At 44.1% G+C, this 17,869-nt stretch overlaps 1 protein-coding gene and 1 long non-coding RNA gene across 10 annotated transcripts in view; one reads left to right on the forward strand and one right to left on the reverse strand.

Annotated features, from left to right (window-relative positions):
* The window catches only part of LOC109411098 (G protein alpha o subunit), a 289,726-nt gene that overhangs the window by 91,179 nt on the left and 180,678 nt on the right, over positions 1 to 17,869 (forward strand). The window lies entirely within an intron of this gene.
* Positions 5,269 to 5,770, reverse strand: LOC115266645 (uncharacterized). The gene is made up of 2 exons (XR_003897364.2): positions 5,694 to 5,770; positions 5,269 to 5,634 (listed from the first exon to the last, which is right to left on the reverse strand). It is a non-coding gene; the product is annotated as an uncharacterized LOC115266645 (long non-coding RNA).

Below are 17,869 nucleotides of genomic sequence, written 5' to 3' on the forward strand. Positions count from 1 at the left end.
GTAAATAAAATTAAAATGGTTCCATCTATATATAAAAAGGATCGAAATTTTACAAATTGATTTCCGGCATCCTTCTGTGTTGTTTCCATCCAATTTGGAATGCTTCAGACGAATATGTCATTAATATATAACACACATTGTTCTGCCAGGTCAGGAATCTAGGACACAACCAAGGGCAGAATAACGAGTAAATAAACATGCGAAAGATACCTATACTCCCTGGAACATGTAAGCATTGATGACCACAAATTTTGGCAATTATTTTATATGAGGAGTAAAAGGCACATGCGGTTAGTATGCAGCAGATTGATAAGTTGTTCTTGTGCAGTACACTGCCCTCATTCGCACAACAGTCCCATGTGAATAGGAAACCCAGCAAACATGGGACTGTTATGCGAATAGGGGCAGTACATGGGGCCATTTTTAATCCCCTTCTTCACATATGGCTTACGTAGAACGACTGTACCTATCTGAGCCCACACACTCAGTTTTACTTCCCGAGCTTGGCTGTGAAAATGTCGGTTTCTGAACTTGAACCGAAACCGAGACTAACAAGACGGTAGATTGCTTAAGCCAATTGGCAACAAGGCGTGTTATACTGATTCTTGGCATTTATAAGCTGACATTTCACGAAAACATTTTGCCGATTACTCGACAGTGCAAATCTCGGAATTCGAAAACCGAGATAGTCGCATAATAGTTATTTATATAACGAGTTGTAAAAAGATGAAATTGTTTATGAAACTATTTAGTTGCAAAAAAGATGATTTAGTAGTAAAAATCGTTTCAATCTGAGAAAATTTTGATATGATAGAATTTTTTTCTCAAATCTTGACGATTTTTCTATGTTTAATTACACTCATTGTTGCTTTTGGTCTTCTGAATAACTTACCTGAAGACAGCATCTTTGTAAGTCCTCAGGTTTTGGAGATATCAAGGTGAGTCAGGGTGATGCAATATTGTTGCAATACTTTTTGTGAGTCCGTACTTATGACGGGTAGTGTATTTCTTACAGATGGGACTGCAATGCGAGTCGGGCCAATAAAGCGTCCTGAAAATTAAATGAATTTGGCACACTATATCGGAATAATGTTTTGTCAGCTTTGTGAACAAAAGATGACTCACAACACTTTCAAAGATCATCTAGGGTATTGTACCATTTGGGCAGGTGTACCTATTTTGGGCATTTGCCGCTCTAACTAAGTCAATTTCAAACCGACTGCTTTGATTTTTTGTACAGAGTTAGATACTGTACGTGCCTAACTCTATACAATATTTCAAATCAATCGGTTTGACATTTACTTAGTTATAGCGGCAAGTGCCCAAAATAGGTGCACCTGCCCAAATGGTACAAGACCCTACATGTAGCCATAGCAGATGTTGCGCTTCTACATGCATTAGATAATTTGAATTAAATGCAATCGAAGCGATTATTGCAAGCTGCCAATTGCATGTGGAAGCAACAGCGGAAGCTACTCTTGATCTTGACTACGGGGACTTGACAATTGCCGGGCGGATGTTCACATGTGGTTTCTCTTGAAACATGCTTGTGACGCTATAGGAAATATCACACTACAAGGGTGTATTTCGTAACTGCAACAAAAAAAGTGCGACATACGTTAAAAAACTAGAGTATTTCATCACTCGTCATATTCATCCAACACGGTAAGACTCGTTGGATAAATGTTTGACACATGCTGAAAAAATATCATATGCGACTTGTAATTCATTTAACATATTATATCTATACTTTCTTGCCTAGTGTGACTGTTACTTATTGTTGCGAAAATACATAAGATAAATATTATAGATTACGTTGGAAATAAAAAAAAAACAAAATAAATAAGAACAACAGTTGTATCGTTAGAATAACTTGGAGATTAACCAGTTTCCGGTTGAAAATATCTTTAATAAAGCTCATTATAATACCACAGACAAACAGACGTATCACTTGGAACATTTTTCGATTCAAATCATAGTCAGGGAGACATGTGCGCCCAATGCTAAAAATATTGAGTTTGGCCAACCATGACCTATAGATAGGCGGTACACTGAAAATATTCTACACGTTCGAATCACACGTTTCACACATGAATTTTCACTAGTTGGAAAACAATTGGATTTAACGTGTCAAACCAGTCGTAGATACACTTCTTGAAATCATGTGTAAAACACGTTAATATGCCATCATTAATGTCAATTTTCTTCAGAATATTAGTAACAGGCACCCAGCTTAGGGTTCCTATTCTCCAAAAATGAAGCATGCTAAGATATACTTAACGCGAGCGAATTTGGTGATGTACATTAAGTAATATGCGAACCATGTCCATTAGAGATGGTCGGGTTTCAGATTTTACAGACCCGAACCCGACCCGTACCCGAACAATTTTTAATTTCAAAACCCGGACCCGACCCGTACCCGAGAATTTTTTGTTCCGTCAAACCCGGACCCGACCCGAACCCGAAAAATTTTCGTCGATCAAACCCGAACCCGACCCGAACCCGAAAAAAAAATGCCAATAAACCCGACCGAAACCCGAGTTAAATAATAATCATTAAATGTATCGGATACAACAAATAAAACATTTTTCTGAATACTGATTTATCTACATTGGTATCAAACCCGACTTGAACCCGACATTATTCAAACCCGACCCGACCCGTACCCGAGAATTTTGAAATTGTTTAAACCCGGACCCGACCCGTACCCGAGCTTTTTTCAAATTTCCAAGCCCGAACCCGACCCGTACCCGTCGGGTTCGGGTTCGGGTCGGGTTTCGGGTTTGAAAACCCGAAACCCGACCATCTCTAATGTCCATTATCGATACATAACACACACTGTACACACTGTCAAACACGATCAAATCATGTGTAAAATACAGTGGTTCAGAACCTAAACTATTCAACATCTGATTCAAAAGAATTACACGTTAATATAGCTTGATGTTTTGAACGATTAATTAACGTGTAAAAGAACATGGATTAGGCGTTTCGATCATTTTCAGTGTAGTGAGCAGACGTCAAACTCGAACAAAACCGATGCGAGTGCCATGGGTTGGTCAACTATCAAATTTTCAAATTGATCGTCAAATCGGTGTACAATGGGAATGTCTAGAGTGTTACGTCTGCTTGACTGTGATAATACCTTAAAGTTGTCGTTCACCGTGGGCCTAAGAGGATTTGTGGCGAATAAGAGCTGCCGTTTTATACCAATCTTTTAAATATTGCTGCACTAAATTGATTTCCGAAAAAACTTCATTGACTTCCGCTGCCTTTCCTATGCGTTAAACATAACGTCGGAAGTAGTGCGCTGTACAGTAAATCTGATTTTCTATACAGCGCACTACTTCCGACGTTATGTTTAACGCATAGGAAAGGCAGCGGAAGTCAATGAAGTTTTTTCGGAAATCAATTTAGTGCTAAACGCACAATAATTCATTTGGTATTTAGAGGTCTTTTGAGGAATTCATCGAAAAAGGAACAAATTTGACGAAAAATTAGAAAAGAAGCATACATTGAAAATACAGTAAACTTGTATTATGCGATACATAGTTGTGTATAACTTTTCATTGGTAAAAGATACCAGTCAATTTATGTTTAGAAAGTTGAAATTTATGGACATTTTAAAGACATTTTCACAATTTTGTCAATTTTCGCGTCATTTCGCGGGATTTCTCATATTTTGCGGCCGAAGGCCAATTTCGCGGATTTCGCGGCTTCCGCGAAATCACGAATTTCCATTGTCCCTAGTTATAGGTTTAAATTAAAGCAATAACCACAAAAGTGGAAAATGTTTCACAAAATGTGGTGATATAATACATTTAGTAGAGGGAAGGGTGGGAAAGTCGCCTGATTCCGTTGCAGAAGTTTCCTTTTATTTTGTTTTAAAAACAAACTAGCAAAGTGAAGTTTCTTCGTTTATATTCATTTTAAGTAATGACTTATTTAAAATAAACGAATATTAAAATTTGTAAAGTTGTCTAGGTATATGGAGCAAAATGGGGCACGGTGAATGGAGACCATTGATTTTTAGGGTATCCATTTACTGTGCCCTTTTGTTTCAAATAAAAAGTAGGAGTAATCAAACTTTCTAGTTAAACTTGCTTCGATAATGTAAAACACATGCCTGATATATGGCACGGTAAAGGCTGGGTATGCTCCGCAATTCAGATCTCATTGAGCCTCTGCCCAGCAACTCCTATCCCTACCTCCTCGTGGTACCGACCGGAAACTATGAGCAACCTTAGGGAAGATTGGATAACCAACCCCGGTGGAAACTTTGGCCGTTGGCTAAGGGGGGGGGGGGCTTTGCTTTGGCAAACTTGAGCGTCTGTTTTCCAGGAGGAGCGGCTCACAACAGCGCTGATCCCCATGTTAGGGGCGGCTGGGAAGGACTCTAAGCTCAACTGTGCACTATGGTCCTCAGGAAAGTAGAGGGTTGGTGTCAGGCCCTACGAGCCAACCGTAAAAAACCATTGTAACGGAAAATCAGCAACAGAAAATACGAACCGAGACCAACTACAACGACCCCAGCGAACAAAAAGGACTTGCGATTGGAAACTCGGTACGTGGAACTGCCGATCTCTCAACTTCATTGGGAGCACCCGCATACTCGCCGATCTACTGAAGGACCGCGGGTTCGGCATCGTAGCGCTGCAGGAGGTGTGTTGGACATGATCCTTGGTGCGAACGTTTAGAGGTAATCACACCATCTACCAGAGCTGCGGCAACACACGCGAGCTGGGAACAGCTTTCATCGTGATGGGTGATATGCAGAGGCGCGTGATCGGTTGGTGGCCGATCGACGAAAGAATGTGCAGGTTGAGGATCAAAGCAAAGTCCAAATAAAGTCGTAGCACTCAGGCTCGGACTGGGTACCAACTCTAGTACTGCATTTGGTCCCCGGTACCCAAGTTTGACATTTGACTGATGTACCTCATTTTTATTAACATTGTGATTTAGTAACTTATGACAACGAACAACAAATCTAGTTCAACAATGAATTCAATATGTCAAATTTGTGTGTTGCCACAGTCCTAGCCACAGTCCGAAATTTTCTATTTTTTAATGAAACATAATTTTTGACCCCGAAAGTCGATCGCACTGACCCAAAAGAGGACGGCTCAAGCCCCAAGCAGCTGATCATAACCACGGCCGCTTCTGGGACGGGCACTCAGGGCCATTTTATGCCTCCTGGGTCTCAGGGTGTTAAGCAGGGGGGAGTTTTCTGTGGGATAGTTCTAACTTAGTAGGAGTAATTAAGCTGAGTCAACTTAAATAGCGGTTTATTATGTGGAAGAAAAAGAACTGTCGTTAATCGGAGAATGAGCCGCGGTCGTAGAGCGTAGTCAAGCCAGAGAGTTTCTGAAGCGGCATCAAGGAGTGGCCGGTATGGGCAGTAACCATAGTGCGGTCACACATCGGCTAATGCAAAACTAGAGTTTTGCAGGGGTGCGGCCAAAAGTCAACCCGAAAGAAGCTATCGGTGGATCGAGCAGCAACCAGAATGGTTAGCGACCGGAAAGGCAGGCAACTGCAAATAATCAGGGAGCGTTCGTACAATTAATCGATCAGTAACCGGAGAGTCGTTGGAATGGCTGACGACCGCAAATAATCGGGGACCATTTCCTTTTCCTAAAATAAATAAAATAAACGTTAAATTGTTGGAAGAAAATTATCATTAAATTCGTTACCTGCCAGAGTCTGATATTTTCATGTTTATATTTGTATAAACAGTAGCTTGTAACTCATAGCAACGGTAGCGGAGAACTAGATTTTTAATTTGTAGTAGAATGCAAGGTAACATAGGGCACTGCATTATTTTGATTTTGTATGGGATTTTGACGTTTCTTGGCCTTGTTGTTTACAAAATTTCTATAAGAGTGAAAGAGAAGGAAAGAATTTCATGCAGTGCCCTATAAGGTATCATAGCTTTTCGGTCTAGTACTTCGTGAACCCTGAAATTTCTCTCCATTGTATGGGAGATGGACGACTTTATTTGGACTTTGGTATCATAGCTTTTCGGTCTAGTACTTCGTGAACCCTGAAATTTTTCTCCATTGTATGGGAGATGGACGACTTTATTTGGACTTTGATCAAAGGCCGATTCTTCAACTTCAGCATAATAAACGTGCACAGCCCACACTCCGGAAGTACTGATGATGACAAGGACGCATTTTACGCGCAGCTCGAACGCGAGTACGATCGCTGCCCAAGCCACGACGTCAAGATCATCATAGGTGATTTGAACGCTCAGGTAGGCCAGGAGGAGAAATTCAGACCGACGATTGGTAAGTTCAGCGCCCACCAGCAGACGAACGAAAACGGCCTACGACTCATTGATTTCGCCGCCTCCAAAAATATGGCCATACGTAGCACCTTTTTCCAACAGAGCCTCCCTTATCGTTACACCTGGAGATCACCACAGCAGACGGAATCTCAAATCGACCACGTTCTGATTGACGGACGGCACTTCTCCGACATTGTCGAAGTCAGGACCTATCGTGGCGCCAACATCGACTCCGACCACTATCTGGTGATGGTCAAACTGCGCCCAAAACTCTCCGTCATCAACAATGTACGGTACTACCGACCGCCACGGTACAACCTAGAGCGACTGAAACAACCGGATGTCGCTTCAGCATACGCGCAGAATCTCGAGGCCGCGTTGCCAGATGAGGACGAGCTCGATGAGGTCCCTCTAGAGGACTGCTGGAGTACAGTGAATGTGAAAGCAGCCATCAACGACGCAGCCGAGAGCACCATCGGGTACGTGGAACGGAATCGACAGAACGAATGGTTCGACGAAGAGTGCAGAACGGTTTTGGAGGAGAAGAACGCAGCGAGGGCGGTAATGCTGCAGCAAGGCACTCGACAGAACGTGGAACGTTATAAACAGAAGCGGAAACAGCAGACCCGCCGCTTTCGGGAGAAAAAGCGCCGCCTGGAAGAAGCGGAGTGTGAAGAAATGGAACTGCTGTGCCGTTCTCAAGAAACACGGAAGTTCTATCAGAAGCTCAACGCATCTCGTAACGGCTTCGAGCCGCGAGCCGAAATTTACAGGGATAAAGACGGAGACCTCCTGACGGACGGAGGTGATCGAAAGGTGGAAGCAGCACTTCTATCAGCACCTGAACGGCGCGGAGAACGTAGGCACGGGAGCCCACGGCAACGGAAGGAACGACGACGCCAGTGCAGCGGAGGACGGAAATGAACTAGCTCCAACGCTGAGGGAAATTAAGGATGCCATTCACCAGCTCAAAACCAACAAAGCAGCTGGTAAGGATGGTATCGCAGCTGAACTCATCAAGATGGGCCCAGAAAAGTTGGCCACCTGTCTGCATCGGCTGATAGTCAGAATCTGGGAAACCGAACAGCTACCGGAGGAGTGGAAGGAAGGGGTAATCTGTCCCATTCACAACAAAGGCGACCATTTGGAATGTGAGAACTCCAGGGTGATCACAATTTTGAATGCTGCCTACAAAGTGCTATCCCAGATCATCTTCCGTCGTCTGTCACCTAAAATAAATGAGTTCGTGGGAAGTTATCAAGCCGGCTTCATTGAGGGCCGGTCGACAACGGACCAGATCATTACCGTACGGCAAATCCTCCAGAAATGCCGTGAATACCAGGTCCCAACGCATCACCTGTTCATCGACTTCAAAGCGGCATACGACAGTATCGACCGCGCAGAGCTATGGAGAATCATGGACGAGAACGGCTTTCCTGGGAAGCTGACTAGACTGATTAAAGCAACGATGGACGGTGTGCAAAACTGCGTAAGGGTTCCGGGTAAACTATCCAGTTCATTCAAATCTCGCCGGGGACTGCGACAAGATGATGGACTCTCATGCCTACTCTTCAACATCGCTCTGGAAGGTGTGATGCGACGAGCCGGGCTCAACTGCCGGGGAACGATTTTCACAAAATCCGGACAGTTTGTGTGCTTTGCGGACGACATGGACATTATTGCCAGAACATTTGGAACGGTGGCAGAGCTGTACAGCCGCCTGAAACGCGAAGCAGCAAAGGTCGGACTGGTGATGAATGCCTCAAAAACAAAGTACATGCTGGTAGGCGGAACCGAACACGACCGGATCCGTCTGGGTAGTAATGTTACGATAGAAGGGGATACTTTCGAGGTGGTGGAGGAATTCGTCTACCTCGGATCCTTACTGACGGCAGACAACAACGTGAGCCGTGAAATTCGGAGGCGCATCATCAGCGGAAGTTGGGCCTACTACGGGCCCCAGAAGAAACTGCGGTCGAAAAAGATTCACCCACGCACCAAATGCACCATGTACAAAACGCTAATAGGTAAGACCGGTGGTCCTCTACGGGCACGAGACATGGACCATTCTCGAGGAGGACCTGCAAGCACTCGGAGTTTTCGAGCGACGTGTGCTGCTAAGGACGATCTTCGGCGGTGTGCAGGAGAACGGTGTGTGGTGGAGAGGGATGAACCACGAGCTCGCTGCACTTTACGGCGAACCCAGCATACACAAGGTGGCCAAATCCGGAAGGATACGGTAGGCAGGGCATGTTGCAAGAATGCCTGACAACAACCCTGCAAAGCTGGTGTTTGCAACTGATCCGGTTGGCACAAGAAGGCGTGGAGCGCAGAGAGCACGATGGGCGGACCAGGTGGAGCGTGACCTGGTGGGCATTGGGCGCGACCGAGGATGGAGAGCGGCAGCCACAAACCGAGTATTGTGGCGTACTATTGTTGATTATGTCTTGTCTTAATGATGTTGAACAAATAAATGTATGTATGCCTGATATATGAATTTAATTGCTCCTTGATGAAATAAATTCGTTACTATATTTTGCTAATCGCTTAAATGACATCTTACTCCACCTTACGCTTATCTACATTACGCTAATTCTAATGCGTTAATCATGAACACGCTTTTCTGACATCCATTTTAGATCCGTCAACGAGCAGGGCGCATATCCGATTGAATGTTGTTTGACTGAACTATGGTTGAACTTTAATCTAGTTAATTCCATCGGTGCTCACGTATGTGACGTTCAAGAAACACCGCTTCTTCTCAAGTTTTTTTTAAGGAAATTGAATTCTGATGTTAATTTTTATTAGATATTTTCTCCTCCTTCCATGCTGCATTCTCATTGTGGAGCTACTTTTCAGACTTGATCGAAAGGTAAACATTTTTGTTTGCCCGGTACCCCTTGGTTAAATTTTAACTATAAAAATTGGTCACAAATTTGGCATTGATCAAATAGTGTACTTCTTAACTTCATAGCTTAGCTTAGTCATCAATTTAGTGTAGCTTAAATGCAGCGCTGAGCGTATACCTTAAATATATGTATCAATGAAAAACAGCCTCATTTCCGATTTATTTATCCTATGAAGCTGAAGTTTCCGAAAGCTCACTAATTAGAATTTATCATGATTTTTTTTTTCGCATGAAACGCATACATACTACGACACATTTTATACTTGAAATATACCGTGCTTGCCTGTACCGACCGCTAATTATTAACCCTTTCCTTCCTATAGTTTTCAACGATACAACAAAATGAATATGAGTAAAAGACATTACAAAAAGTTTAAATCTGGTTAGTACATGATTTTTTGACTTAGGCTAGTTCATCTCAGGCTCCACGTATTACTTCCCTTCCGAAGGGATACTGGCTGAGAAAAATATGAAGCCTGTGCACTTTAGAATCGGTACACTTTCAACCGGCTGCATACAAAAAAACGGTTAGACCTAGAAAAAAATGTTGTAAAAAGCAAATGAAGCTTATCTATTGTATTTTGTATCTATTGTATTTTGTATGAAAAATGCAGTTTTATTTCTTTAAGATGAAATGTTGATCTGATTGTGGAATTCATGTCATTTTCTTTTGCACAAATCAATGATCGTCAAGACTTGCAAATTTCACAGCTAACAGGCTGGTCTTTCCACAAGAAACAAAATTATATTCATCAATGATATGCTCAAAACAAGTTACGACATTAAACTCTTGACAAATTTGATTCACAAGACCATAATAAACTTATAGCCTTATTGTCCATTCACGCTATATACGAAGCATAATTTTATTCAAAGTAATTTTTTATGAAAACATATTTCCTGGGATCATTTTTTGGATCTACAATTCCCTAATTCAAGTGGCCTAACATAATTCATACCGAAAGCGGGATATTTTTGGAATTATTAGCAGTTTTCCCCGCAGTAGTCGGAAATTAACAGTTATAAGGCAAACTCCTCCTTATAAACCTAAAATAAGATAGTTTTCATGGTTAAAACACTGACAATCAAATCGATTATAAAACTATAGATGTAATTCTATGATCACAAATAAAAAACTTCTAAGTTGAAACAGTTTTATTAAAAAAAATTGTTAGATATTTCACGCCATTAAAACGCATCTATCGAATTTCGTCAGTAATAGTACTTACAGCTTTCGAGCCACGATTATTTATATTCTTCAGCGTCAAAACATTGGTTTCTTGTATACCAATACTATTCGTATAGTATTCTTCTCGTATGCGCATTTGCCAAACTAAAGTTTATGCGAAAACTTTTTTTTACCTTAAATATCTATGAAGGCCTTTGATTTTCCATAAAAACCTTCATAGGCTTACCATAGCTATATTGGCAATTTTAAAATACCCATGGAATATTTTACCTTCTTTAATCAACAATCATAACACCTAAAACGATTCTATACTGCGTAATTGGTGGATTTGGCAATTTTATATTCCTAAAAAAATCTTGAATCTGACGATGATTGGTTTTTACTCAGTTTGTGTAGAAATTTTTTTTTTGCATTATTTACGAAGTAAGATCAATAGTTCATCTAAAAAAATAAAAACAGCACATTTTAGAATTTTCCTACAAACTACCATAGATAAGCTTCAATTGCTTCCCAAGTAACCACAAGCATTATATCATTGCATGAATTAGACTGAATATCAACATTTGCAATGCAAAATGCAGTAATTCCACAATTTTCATGCAATACTCCTTTAGATTGGCATTATCAATGTAATGATGCATTATATTTTTCTTTACTTTAGGGTGCATTGAAAGGTGATATACGATAATTCAATAATTCAACACTGCAGAAAACTGAATATATGCAATGTAGAAACTAGCAAAGGTTGCTCTAACAATACAATTATAAAAGCTTGACTCTAATGGTAAACAAATGAAATCAAGAAGAGTGAACAACTTTACGGCCAACTCTAGCGGTCTTCGACACTTCTGGTTCGACTCCCGACCAATTTAATCCCAGTTTTGTTGGCATCCCTATATGCCACCCTAGTGGGAACGCGAATACACCCCTGTTCGTCTTTGGGCCGTTATCGTTCGGCGAACGGCGAAGAAGAAGAGAAATACAGAGAAAATAGGTAGAGAAGCGAAGAGTGTGAAGCCAAAAATACCTTATCGAACCGTCAAACTGGTATCCTATCGAGCAAAATCAACAAACCTTGACGATTACCGCATAAGTGAAGATAAGTATTGCAATCATTTGAAACATATTTTTACCAAAGTTTTTAAATATCATGGATAAGGGGTCATTCAAATATGACGTCCATCATTTAGGGGGGAGGGGGGGTCTGAGAAAGTGTGACACTATATGTATAAGGTATACAAAATAGCGTGACAGAGGGGGGAGGGGGGGTCTAAAATTCCCGAAAAATGATGGACGTCATATTTGAATCGGCCCTAACAGTATACATAACATTGATTCTTTGAATTAATGAAAATTGTTCCATTTTGGAGCATCAGTTTAATAATGCCTAGTTAATAAAACAACAGTATAAATAGTTTTCAAATGCGGTATGCGAGATAGGCACTACCTTCGATGGGTGGATTAATCTGCTTTGCTGCAGTTGCCAGCATCCGAGCGATGAAATCAAAACAGAAAAAGTGTTGCCGTTCTGGCGGCTGTTCACTCTTCGCTTCTCTACCTATTTTCTCTGGAGAAATAGTAAACAAACAGTGACAGATAATTTCCATTCAGTATCTTTGTACAAGTTTGCGAATAAAGACACGTTGTAAGAAGTACGCCTTCGAGTTCCGTTTATTTTCGCGTGATTTCCCTGCGGTTTCGTGGTCTCTGCCCCCTGTCCGCCAACAGGTCATGGGCCCAAGTCGCGCTCGACGCGGAAAGTAGTTATCGTCCCCGAAAATCGCGCATTCGGAAGGTGCTCCGGTTGAAGCACAGTGTTTTCCGCAAGTGGAAGAAAAGTGAGTTTACGATGGCCGAGCAACAGCGGTTCCCACTCACGAAGCTGAACAACCACAACTACCAGGCGTGGAAGTTCAAAATGGAAATGATGCTCATACGCGATGAGCTGTGGCATGTCATTTCCGATCCTCCCCCGAATCCCGTGACGTCTGACTGGACGAAGGCGGACACGAAGGCTCGCGCAACCATCGGTCTCTGCATCGATGACAACCAAACGAGTATGGTTCGGAATTGCGCCACTGCGAAGGCTGCTTGGACGGCGCTCAAGGAATACCACGACAAAGGCTCCGAAGTATATCTGCTGAAGAAGCTTACCCGGCTGGAGCTGCCGGAGGACGGTGACATGGAGCAGCACCTTCAACAATTCACCGATTTGTTGCAGCGGATTGCAGATACAGGAGATCCGATACCGGACAAATGGCAAGTGGCGATGTTGCTGTGCTCGCTGCCCGATTCCTTTGATCCCCTGGCAACAGCACTGGAGCAACGTCCTCGGGCTGAACTGACATTAGACCTTGTCAAATCGAAGCTGCTTGCCGAAGCTGAGAAACGACGAGAGAGAGCAGGTATCGGTTCAGTGTCAGGAGAAAAAGCGTTGCGGACTGATTTTCGACGAGGTGGAGGTGGCTCCGGAAGTACTTCTGGGGGTGCACCGAAAGAAACTCGCGTGTGCTACCACTGTAAAAAGCCCGGACACCTCAAGCGAAACTGCCGAAGCCTGCAGTGTGACGGTCCGTCCGGATCCGGGAAGAAGGAAGGCAACGATCAGCCGAAGAAACAAAATGAAGCGAAGGCAAAACAAGCAAGCGTAGCGGAGGGCCCGCTGGCCTGGATGGTTGGCCACGGAGAGCCGACGAGTTGGTTCGTGGATAGTGGAGCGTCAAGGCATATGACGGGCGATAGAAAGTTCTTTTCGTCGTTGGATCAATCCACGGGAATGAGTGTACTTCTGGCTGATGGAGAGAAGGCGGACGTTGCCGGAATCGGCCAAGGAAAGCTCGTCGTACTGAACGGTGCAGGTAACCCCGTCGACATTGTGCTAGGTGAGGTTCTGTTCGTCCCCCGGCTCACTAGCGGATTAATCTCGGTGAGTACCCTTACAACGAAAAATTTCCATGTTGTTTTCGACGATAATCGCTGCGAGATCCGGAATCGATCCGGTGATGTTTCAGCGACAGCGATTCGTTACGGCAGTCTGTACAGGCTGTGCACTCCCGATCAAGCAATGGTTTCCGTCCAACCTACTCATTCGCCCGATTGCCAACATACTTGGCACCGGCGGCTGGGTCACCGGGATCTGGAAATGGTCAAAGCGATACACATGAACGGTCATGCGGAGGGGATGAAGCTCGTCGACTGCGGAGTAAAGACAGTTTGTCACTGTTGCCTCGAGGGGAAAATGTCTCGGACACCGTTTCCTAAAAAGGTGGACCGCGGTTCGCAGGAGAGATTGGACATCGTTCATTCGGATTTGAGTGGTCCGATGACTGCCACGCCTAGCGGAAACTTGTATTTTCTCACCATGGTGGATGACTATACCCGGATGACGTTTACGTATCTCTTGCGGAAGAAATCCGAAGCTGCAGAAAAGATACGAGACTTCGTAAGCTTCTGCAAAACACAGTTTGGCAAGAAACCTCGTATTCTGCAGTCCGATGGCGGTGGAGAATACGTTAATAAAGAATTGCAGCAGTTCCTTCGTAGCGAGGGCATTCTGAGCCAATTTACAGCGCCATACTCTCCCCAACAGAATGGCCTGGCGGAAAGGAAAAACCGTTACCTCAAAGAGATGGCGTTGTGTATGTTGCTGGAAGCAGGCTTGGAGCAAAAGTACTGGGGTGAAGCGGTACTAACAGCAACACACATCCAGAACCGGGTCCCCTCGAGATCGATCGGTGTCAGTCCGTATGAGAAGTGGTTCGGTAGGAAGCCTTCATACGAACACTTCAAGATATTCGGCTGCGAAGCGTGGGTGCAAATTCCTGCAGAACACCGGAAGAAGATGGAGGTAAATAAAAGCCAGGAAGTTGGTGTTTGTGGGGTATGCGAGCCAGCAAAAGGCGTTCCGGTTCCTCGACACCAGTACCGACCGAATCACAGTAAGCCGAGACGTGAAATTCGTCGAAGATCTTCGAAATGAGGCGAACAATAGTGATGTGAAAAGTGAGCCAAATTTGGCTGAAGAATCGATTGCGCTGCCACCTTCTGTGGAGCCGAAAGTGAATGAAATTGGACAAGGACCTTTGGACCAAGAAGAAGAACCAGTGAGTGAAGAAGAACTACAAGAAGATGCAGTTGACGGAAATGTAAAAGTGAATGCCCGACGATAAATGCCCCGTAGAGCAGCAAGAGGCAACTTGCCGGCTAGATTCAAAGACTTTGAAGTTGGACTGATTGCGATAAACCAAGATGAACCGGAAACGTACCAGGATGCTGTTAGCTGTGCCCGGAAGGAGGAATGGATTCGTGCAATGGAAGAAGAATACGATTCCCTAAAGCTGAATAGCACATGGAAGCTTGTGGATCCGCCCAAAAACCGCAACGTCGTCGGCTGTAAGTGGGTCTTTCGTACCAAGCTGGATGCAGAAGGGAACGTGGAACGGTTCAAGGCTAGGCTCGTGGCACAGGGTTTCACCCTGGGCTTCGTTGAAAAGGGAAGAGAGGAGCAAGTCTGCCGGCTACTGAAGAGCATCTACGGGCTCAAGCAGGCGGCCAGGGTTTGGCACCAAACGCACCCAGTGCAAATCGGACACCTGCTTGTACAGGAAGCAGATTGGAGGGAGTAAATGGATTTACCTCCTTATATATGTAGATGATTTCTTGGTAGTGTGCGAGCAGGAAGAAGCCATCCACATCGTAGAAGCGGAGCTGCAGAAACGTTTGAAGATCACGAGACTCGGGGCCATCAGTTGCTTCCTCGGCGTTCGAGTCAGTCGTGATGCTGCCGGTATCTACAGTCTCAACCAAAGTGCATTCATCATGAAGGTTGCCAAGCGGTTCGGACTGGATGAATCGAAGGGATCAAAGTACCCCGTTGATCCGGGTTATTTCAAGATTGTTTCGGACAGTAAGAAGCTGAGTGATAACGTCGAGTTTCATAGCTTGATTGGGTCTCTACTCTATCTCGCGACAAACAGTCGTCCGGACATAGCAGCGAGTGTTGGAATACTAAGCCGAAAGGTTAGCTGCCCGTCGGAAGTCGACTGGACGGAAGGGAAGAGAATCGTGCGGTACCTGGTTTACACTAAAGACTACGTGTTGAAGCTTGGAGATGCGACACAGGAGTTGGAGTTGACTGGTTATTGCGACGCTGATTGGGCAGGGGACACTGCTGACCATGTAGTGGATACCTGTTCCGCGTAGGAGGAGCCACCGTAACCTGGACAAGCCGAAAGCAGCGCTGCGTAACTACGTCAACCATGGAGGCTGAGTATGTAGCCTTATCTGAAGCTGTGCAGGAGGTTGTGTGGTTGCGTGGACTACTGGAGGAGTTAGGTGCGAAACAGGACGTGGCGACGATAATCTTCGAAGATAACAAAAGCTGTCTTGACTTCGTTGTCTTGGATCAATTCAAACGGCGATCCAAGCATATCGCTACACGGTATCATTATACGAGAGAGCTTTGTGCAGCAGGCATCATCAAGTTGAAGTATTGCACATCGGAGGAGATGATAGCGGATGCCTTGACCAAGCCGCTTGGTTCGGTCAAGCTGAAGAGATTCGCGACCGCGATGGGTTTAGGAGGAGCTCAGGGCTGAATTCGCGAGGAGGAGTGTTGGCATCCCTATATGCCACCCTAGTGGGAACGCGAATACACCCCTGTTCGTCGTTGGGCCGTTATCGTTCGGCGAACGGCGAAGAAGAAGAGAAATAGTAAACAAACAGTGACAGATAATTTCCATTCAGTATCTTTGTACAAGTTTGCGAATAAAGACACGTTGTAAGAAGTACGCCTTCGAGTTCCGTTTATTTTCGCGTGATTTCCCTGCGGTTTCGTGGTCTCTGCCCCCTGTCCGCCAACAAGTTTGAGCCATCGATCGACGATTTTCTTCACCAAAACCGTTTTAGAGATGACCTTTTCTCTTTTCTGTTGACTGCTATCACATGCCAATAATGAAGGAACCCACAAGTAGCATATATCGTCGGATTCCTGCAATAGGGGCACAACTCAAAATTTGTCATTTTTGAGATTTTGATGGCAAATGATGAAAAACTATGTAAACTTTCATCTCACAAATACGCGTTCTGAAATTTGATAAGAAACGCGAGAATTATGCATTTTTATCAATTTTCCGCAATAAAGGCACAACTCAAAATCAGTTTGATTTTTCAATAGTCGTTGAAAAATAGTAACCGAAAATTTATGAAACAGATAGTTCTTCAGTCCCTCTCCATGATACAACAATCAAAATTCGTTTACTTTTGTCAAATGATGAGAGAAATAAGTGAACTTGCAGAAGGTGCTTCAAGATTGCCAATTTTCAAACGCTCATTCTGAAAATTCACATATTTTGAGTTGTGCCCCTATTGCAGGAAACCGCGATATGAGCAGTGTGCGAAGGGTGTTTTAATTTTCTTATATTGATTACCTACCTTGATACCTTGTTGGCTACAAAGTAACTTTACTCCAACGCCGAGCGTATAGTAGAGCACCATCTTCGTCGGTCTTGGGCGATGTTCCTCCAGTTTCCCCGAACGTGTAGGGATCGTAGATATTCTTCACCCGCGTGCAGCCAGCGAGTTCGCGGCCGCCCACGAAGTCGCGTACCTCTACCGGGTTCTCTGCTGAATATTGTTTTCGCTATTCTTTCTTCCGACATTCGCACTACGTGTCCAGCCCACTGAAGTCTACCGCATTTTATACGTTTCACAATATTCGCATCTTCGTACACTTGGTACAACTCGTGATTCATGCGTCTGCACCACACTCCATTTTCTTGTTTCCCATCGACAATTGTCCGCAGCACTTTGCGCTCAAAAACTCCAAAAGCTTTTCGGTCTACCTCCGTGGACGTTAACGCTTCGTGACCGTAGAGGGCAACCGGAAGAATCAGCGTCTTATACAGAGCGAATTTTGTTTGCGTTTGCAAGTTACGGGACCTAAGCTGGCTACGCAATCCGTAAAAGGCCCTATTCGCAGCTGCAATATGCCTTTTCACTTCACGGGAAACATCATTGTCACATGTCACAAGTGTTCCAAGATAAACAAATTCTTCAACAACTTCAAACTCTTCCCCATCAATCACTACCTCAGCACTAACACCACTAGGCCTGCTTCTGTCTCTACTCGCTATCATGTACTTCGTCTTGGTAGAGTTAATCGTCAAGCCTATCCTCGCTGTCTCTCTCTTCAGAGGAGCATAAGCTTCCTCCACTGCCCTGCGATCGATGCCGATGAGATCAATATCGTCCGCAAACCGAGGAGCGACCGTGTGATGATAGAGCCATTCCTCTGCACGCCTGACCTCCTAATCGCTCCTTCGAGTGCAATGTTGAACAATAAATTTGAAAGAGCGTCCCCTTGCTTCAATCCATCCAAGGTCACAAACGACGTAGACACATCGTCCGCGATCCGAATACTTGATTTTGATCCACCCAGCGTTGCGCGTATCAGTCTAATTAGTTTCGCCGGAAAACCATGTTC

This window comes from Aedes albopictus, chromosome 2 (genome assembly GCF_035046485.1).
Source record: "Aedes albopictus strain Foshan chromosome 2, AalbF5, whole genome shotgun sequence".
In the NCBI taxonomy this organism is placed as follows: Eukaryota; Metazoa; Arthropoda; class Insecta; order Diptera; family Culicidae; genus Aedes; species Aedes albopictus.